Below are 7,210 nucleotides of genomic sequence, written 5' to 3' on the forward strand. Positions count from 1 at the left end.
TTGCAATCCCCTGTAGAGGGAGAGGCATTCTGATTTTGAGTATTCTCTACCTTTTTACGCTGGTTTCTTCCCTTCATTATATATTTGTCCGTCTGTCGTCTTTATAATTACCGACTTTCTAACTGGGTCTCTGACGTCCAACTTGTTGATTCCCTGCGCCGAAATCTGAGCAATCCACTGAGCCGGCCAAAACAGCGGTGTTAAGATTGATGGTGCTTTTCTGCCCGGGAATCTCCAGACTCTGCACCAAGAACTGGCGTGCTAAGGCACCAGCAAAACCGCCACGCCGGCCACAAGAGTCACCCTGGCGACCCGTGGATCTCCTCCACTGGGAATCTCCTGGTCTGTGAGCAACTAATATTCGTCTGAAAGTGTGGCGTCCTCTCGTCCTTTGCGCTTTCACTGGGAGGTACGTGCCCGAGCTGCTAATCATCAGCCATCTTGGATCTCTCTCCCCCGGTGGCATTGTTAATGGCTTTCTGGGCAGCCTCTTTAGCTGGCTAGGCTACAGCTTGATCAACCTTAGAACGGAGTGACTCTGGAGACTCAAGCATATGAAGAAGTTCTGAATTATCAGTCTCCAACAACATGCCAGTGATATTGCCAGCAAGAGAAGAGTAAATAACTTGAATAAGAGGAAACAGCCTTTCACCCAACATTTGCTTTTGCTCTTGAGGAGGGGCAGATGCCAACATGGAAGCAGTCAAAAGTTCTTGACCTTGTACATGAACAGCAGGCTGTTGCATTGTAACTTGTGGCTGTGCATTAAGATGTTGCTGAGGACTGTGAACTCCCGCAGCATATTTATACTGTGGAACGGTGCAGACAGCAGGGGTAGCTGCAGCAGCTGCAGCTGTAGGACATGGACCCATTGTCGGTGATGTGTTAGCAACATGCCGTGTTGACATGACTCGTGGAACCTGTGAAGAAGCTGGTCTCATAGTACTAAATGGTGGTCTAGAAGCAGCTGGGCAGAGAGCACCAGACATATTTTGGAATGGATGAGGTCTGACACCCTGAGCAGTGCAGCGAGGACTTGGTCTTAGTTGAGCTATTTGGCTAGGAGGATAGTATGCAGCATGGTTCTGAGTCTGTGGGATAGCTGCCATCAAGTAACCCAAAGGAGGTACTGGCTGGTAGGGGTTGATTACAGGAGGGCACAGCTCGCACACCTGCCATTCTCTGCATATACTGGTTAGTGAGGTGAGCCTGGCGCTCTTCTTTGTGCTGAGCTAAAGCTACATACACTGGCCACAAATCTACCGTTCATTTCTGTAACTGCTTTAGTAGCTTCCTCTGGGAGGAGAAACATGCAAAACCAAACCCTCTGCTGCGACCACCCTCCATCATAACCTTTGCACTAGTGATTGTACCAAATGGAGAAAACTCTTTATGGAGACGTTCAACATCAATACCATCATAAGATTTTTCACAAAAAGAAAGATTAACACCCTGGTATCTGGTGATCCTATCTTGTTTCCTCTGTTCAAATTTGTCGTTTAAGTTCCATCTGCCGTTCTTTTTCTGAGCTCGACCAACATAAATTTGTTTTCCATTGAGCTCCTTTCCATTCATCTCATCCACAGCTTTCTGTGCATCTTCATGCCTTTCAAAGCTTACAAATCCAAATCCTTTGGATTTTCCACTTTCATCAGTCATTACTTTCACACTTAAGGCAGGCCCAAACTTGCCAAAGAGATCCTTAAGGCGCCCCTCATCCATGTCTTCTCCAAAATTCTTGATGTAAACATTGGTGAACTCTTTTGCCCTAGCTCCAAGTTCAGGAGACTTAAATCGTCCAACAAATACTTTGCAATCATTTAGGAGCATTCCATTCATTTTTTCAGTAGCTCTTTCAGCTGCTTCCTGCATCTCAAAATGTACAAATCCATAGCCCTTGGAACCATTTTCATCACTCTGCATTCCCGAGAGGCCTGCACGTCTGCCGGGGACTCTTGGCCAGCAAGAGGGGTCCAACCTGAATAGGGGAGTGCACAGGAAGAAAAGAGAGAGAGAATTGCTATGTCTGGAGGGCTGAGAAAGCGATTGCTCAGCTATGCTTAAACAGCAATGCTTAAACAGCAAATTTATTTTGCACACAGTTAGTATATATATCTTTGTCCTACTTCATTTGCAGGAACAGACACCATTATCTCATACATCAAAGGGAACAGAAAGTCCTGGGATACAAGCTTAGGCAGCAGATAACACAATAGTTAAATCAGATACATAATCGGATACAATCAAGTCGTCTAGGTGGGTCTCATTATCAGATTGGGGAAAACCTAAAGTTAAAAAGTTAACTATCTATGCAAAGCACCAGAGAGGCAGTAAGCCTGTTATCTATGCAAACAGCAGTCACAAGAACAAGCACAGGACCTAGCAAATGGGTAGACAAAGTCATAAAATGCTGAAACAAAATAAACACAATGTCTTCTCAGACCACATAGGTATCACCTCATCGTCTAGCAAAGTTGTTTTTAGATATCCTTTGATCTCAGTTTAACTTTCCCAGATCTCGACTGCCTCTAATGGGAAACTGTGTCCAGGCTCAAGCTCACCATATGGTGAGGCCCAATTCCGAGGGGCTTCACATGGGAGCGATCCCCACACATCACGAACCACCTTACATGAAAGGATGTTACCAAAAGCAGAAAATGTATCATACGGTGCTTTATCATCAATGGATTTGTCCAGATTTTTAACGAATATGTTGCCCACTCCACTTTTCCGAAGTGATGGATCAAGCTGAGACCACATGATGCGTACTGGCTTGCCTTTTATAACATCAAAATTCATGGTGTCTAGAGCACGCTCCGCGTCAGCGGCTGCTGGATGTTCACATACGCCTAGCCCAAGGAGCGGCGGGTGATTACGTCCCTGCAGACACAGACGGAAAGGATCGGCCCAGCTGGGCTGAACTTCTCATAGAGCATCGCCTTGGTCACGTCGGGGTGGAGGTCACCCACGTAGAGTGAGGCCATGGCGTAGCTGGGGGCACTGGGGTTCATCTTGACACGGCAGCCCGCAGGGCCACAGGCAGCAACCTTTCCGTGAGAAGAGAGCAAGTGCCTTGGGCCGGGGGCGGAGCTGGGGGGGCGCGAGGGGAGCGGGGGTAAGCGCAGAGGGACAAAAATCATCCGGAATCAAAAACTACTCAAGGCCGCAGAACCAGGTCAATCGGCTGCAGCTGACTGCAGGCTGCGGGCGGGGAGCGCCGGTGGCAATATTGGCTCCGGGCAGCGGGAAGGCCTCGGTCTCTTGGTTCTTTCTTGGAGGGTTCTTTCTTGGAACTGCTGCGGGATCGTGGGCGGGCAGGTCGGTCTCCACTCCTTCACCGGGTTATTTTATAAAAGAGGAAGAAAAAAAAATAAAAGTCTCCTGCGGGGGAGACGCGGATTTTTTTGTAACTTTTTTTTTTGGGTTTTTTAAAAGATTTTCTAAGGTTTTTTTTGGATTTTTTAATAATAAATGTGTGTTCTGAGCCTGGAGCACACACTCTGCACTCTCAGCACTAACCACCGGGGAGAAGAGGGAATTTATTTTCTATTTTTTTTGCGTAAAATATACCTATTACTCAGATTCCAGGGAATAGCCATTGAAGAAATCTATTCTAAATGTTTTATTTCAAGACAGACTTATTTATGCAATTGTTACCAGATGGAACATCTTGACTGTGAGTTGTCTAGGTTCTTAGCACATTGAAAAAAGAACTGAACAAAATCCACAAAGCAACAAAATAACAAAGTAACTCTCCTTGAAGAGGTCCTTTAGGAAATAGGAGAGGACACAAACAGAAGGAGAAACATTCCATGCTCATGGTTAGGAAGAATCAATATCGTGAAAATGGCCATACTGCCCAAAGTAATTTACAGATTCAACACTATCCCCATCAAGCTATCTATGACCTTCTTCAAAGAACTGGGAAAAAACACCTTAAACTTCATATGGAACCAAAAGAGAGCTCGCATAGTCAAGTCAATTTAAGCAAAATGAACAAAGCTGGAGGCATCACACTACCTGACTTCAAACTATACTACAAGGCTACAGTAATCAAAACAGCATGATACTGGTACCAAAACAGAGATATAGACCAATGGAACAGAACAGAGGCCTCGGAGGCAACACCACACATCTGCAACCATCTATCTTTGACCAACCTCAAAAAAACAAGCAATGGGGAAAGGATTCTCTGTTTAATAAATGGTGTTCGGAAAAATGGCTAGCCATGTGCAGAAAGCAGAAACTGGACCCCTTCCTGACACCTTACACTAAAATTAACTCCACATGGATTAAAGACTTAAACATAAGACCTAACACCATAAAAACCCTAGAAGAAAACCTAGGCAAAACCATTCAGGACATAGGCGTAGGCAAGGACTTTATGACTAAAACACCAAAAGAATTGGCAACAAAAGTCAGAATAGACAAATGGGACCTAATTAAACTCCAGAGCTTCTGCACAGCAAAAGAAACAGTCATTAGAGTGAATCGGCAACCAACAGAATGGGAAAAAATTTTTGAAATCTGACGATCTGACAAAGGGTGGATATCCAGAATCTACAAAGAACTAAAACAAATTTACAAGAAAAAAACAAGCCCATTCAAAAGTGGGCAAAGGATATGAACAGACACTACAAAAGAAGACATATATGAGGCCAAAAAACATATGAAAAAATGCTCCTCATCACTGGTCATTAGAGAAATGCAAATCAAAACTACATTGAGATACCATCTCACGCCAGTTAGAATGGTGATCATTAAAAAATCTGGAGACAACAGATGCTGGAGAGGACGTGGAGAAATAGGAACACTTTTCCACTGTCGGTGGGAGTGTAAATTAGTTCAACCATTGTGGAAGACAGTGTGGCGATTCCTCAAGGACCTAGAAATAGAAATTCCATTTGACCCAGCAATCCCATTACTGGGTATATATCCAAAGGATTATAAATCATGCTATTATAAGGACACATGCACACAAATGTTCATTGCGGCACAGTTTACAACAGCAAAGACTTGGAACCAACCCAAATGCCCATTGATGATAGACTGGACAGGGAAAATGTGGCACATATACACCATGGAATACTACGCAGCCATAAAAAATGATAAGTTTGTGTCCTTTGTAGGGACATGAACCTGGAAACCATCATTCTCAGCAAACTGACACAAGAACAGAAAATCAAACACCGCATGTTCTCACTCATAGGTGGGTGTTGAACAATGAGAACACATGGACCAGGTAGGGGAGCATCACACACTGGGGTCTGTGGGGGAGAAATAGGGGAGGGACAGTGGGGGGTGGGGAGTTGGGGAGGGATAACATGGGGAGAAATGCCAGATATAGGTGATGAGGAGGAAGGCAGCAAACAACATTGCCGTGTATGTACCTGTGCAACAATCTTGCATGTTCTTCACATGTACCTCAAAATCTAAAATGCAATTATATATATATATAAATTAAAAAAAAAGAACAAAGCAACAACAGTACAGATTTATTAAAGCAAAAGTATTTCCCACAGAGTAGGAGCGGGCTTCAGCAAGCAGTTCAAGAGCCCCCCCACCCATTAGGATTTTATTAAGCTACAAAAGTTTGGTAACGCCCCTACATGCCCTTTAGAGGCCTCCAATTGGTCACACCCTATGAGGGATTGGCCTGTGACCAATAAGTGGCTGAAGTAGAAACTTCTGTCTTGTTATCGCAGGAGCTAGGCTGTATGCCGTATGCCGCTTAATCTTGCCTAGAACTGGCTGCACCGGCTGTTCTTTTGCTTATGCCTTAACCCTTGGTTACCCTAATTCCCTATTCTCCTGCCTCACAAGGACTCACCCCTTTGACAGTTACCCTTTCCCTTTCAAGGAGGCATGAGAAAACCTCTAATCAGACTCATGAGAAAAACTAGAATATGACCACAGGAGGCTGTGGTCATAAAGAAAGCCCCCAGTTCACATACAACCCATGATTCCCAGCCTTCCTGCCTGTCGCCAGGATTCCCTCAGCTTGGGGGATATCTAGGATCTCTTGAGAATCTATAAATTAAGAAGACAAAGAGGAAGAAGTTGAGGAAATCAAGAACAAGTTGGGACCACTAAGCCCACCTTTTTGACCCCATCAGTGGTGGAGGCTGGGAGTTGTGGAGCTCTGGCTCCCAGGTGATAGATAGCTCAGGCCTTATGGTAAAGACAGAGCCTGGCATGGAGTCCTAGTCTCACAACTTAACCTGCTATGTTCTTGGGGTATGTTATTTAATCTCCTGGTACCTAAGTTATTTTACTGAATAAAATGGGGATATGACAGTACCAGCTCTCAAGCTTAGTATGAGAACTAAAAGAAATAATGCATTCAAATGCAAGCTCCATGAGATTAGGGACATTTATTTCATTTGAACTATAACACCTAATGCTCACTAACAAGTCCAGCTCAGCCATAGAGACTCCCCTGACCCAGGCGGCGCTGAAGGTATTGAGAAGCAGATACCAACGTGGAACAGCAAAGTTGGTCTATCTGGGAGGCCAACAGCCTTCCATGCTGACAGCCTCAGGGGCTGACAGCATTCCAAGCTGAAGGCCTTGAGCAGAGTCTGACCCACTTGTTTATTCTCTCAGAATAGGTGATGATTATTAACAAACAGATGTTCAGTATTTTCTCATAATACAAAAATAAACCAGATAGGCAGCTGGTGCCTGCTTACCACTGATCACAAACTAAAAAGTATTCTCCACAAGGGAGCCACGGGGGCAGGGTCAGATGTCTTGTGCTTAAAAATTTGTTTTAACCAGTATATGATATTTATATATTGTCCTTCCACTTTAGAATGCCCCGAGTAGTTTTCTACTGGCTGGAGGGGAGAGCAGCTAGGTTTTCCTTGCCATTGTTCTTCCTAGCAAACAATATACTCTATCATACACTCAGCATTTCTCAGCAATCATACACTCAGCATTTCTCAACAGCCCACACCAGTATTCTTGGTGCTCAAATATTTGTTGAGTGAATGATGTAGGTAAACCACTTAGCACAGAGCGGAGCACAACCCATGCTCATGCAACATAGATGATGTTCTGCCAGATGCTCCCTGCATGCTGCTTCTAACCCATCCGACATCCACCAACAGTCCTCCTATTTGGCTCTCTCATGCAGATTTGCAAAGGGGGACTGTGGGATCACAGTGGCAGCTAGAGATTTAATGTTGGTGCTTGGAGCTTGCTGAGG

The 7,210-nt window shown here is 44.6% G+C and overlaps 1 pseudogene; it reads right to left on the reverse strand.

The window, feature by feature from the left end:
• Nucleotides 1-480: 480 nt before the first annotated feature.
• Nucleotides 481-3,011, reverse strand: LOC105724029 (polyadenylate-binding protein 1-like; annotated as a pseudogene).
• Between the last annotated feature and the right edge of the window lie 4,199 nt (nucleotides 3,012-7,210).

This window comes from Aotus nancymaae, unplaced genomic scaffold, assembly GCF_030222135.1.
Source record: "Aotus nancymaae isolate 86718 unplaced genomic scaffold, 86718_ANA_hifiasm-v0.15.2.pri h1tg000008l, whole genome shotgun sequence".
Taxonomy (NCBI): domain Eukaryota; kingdom Metazoa; phylum Chordata; class Mammalia; order Primates; family Aotidae; genus Aotus; species Aotus nancymaae.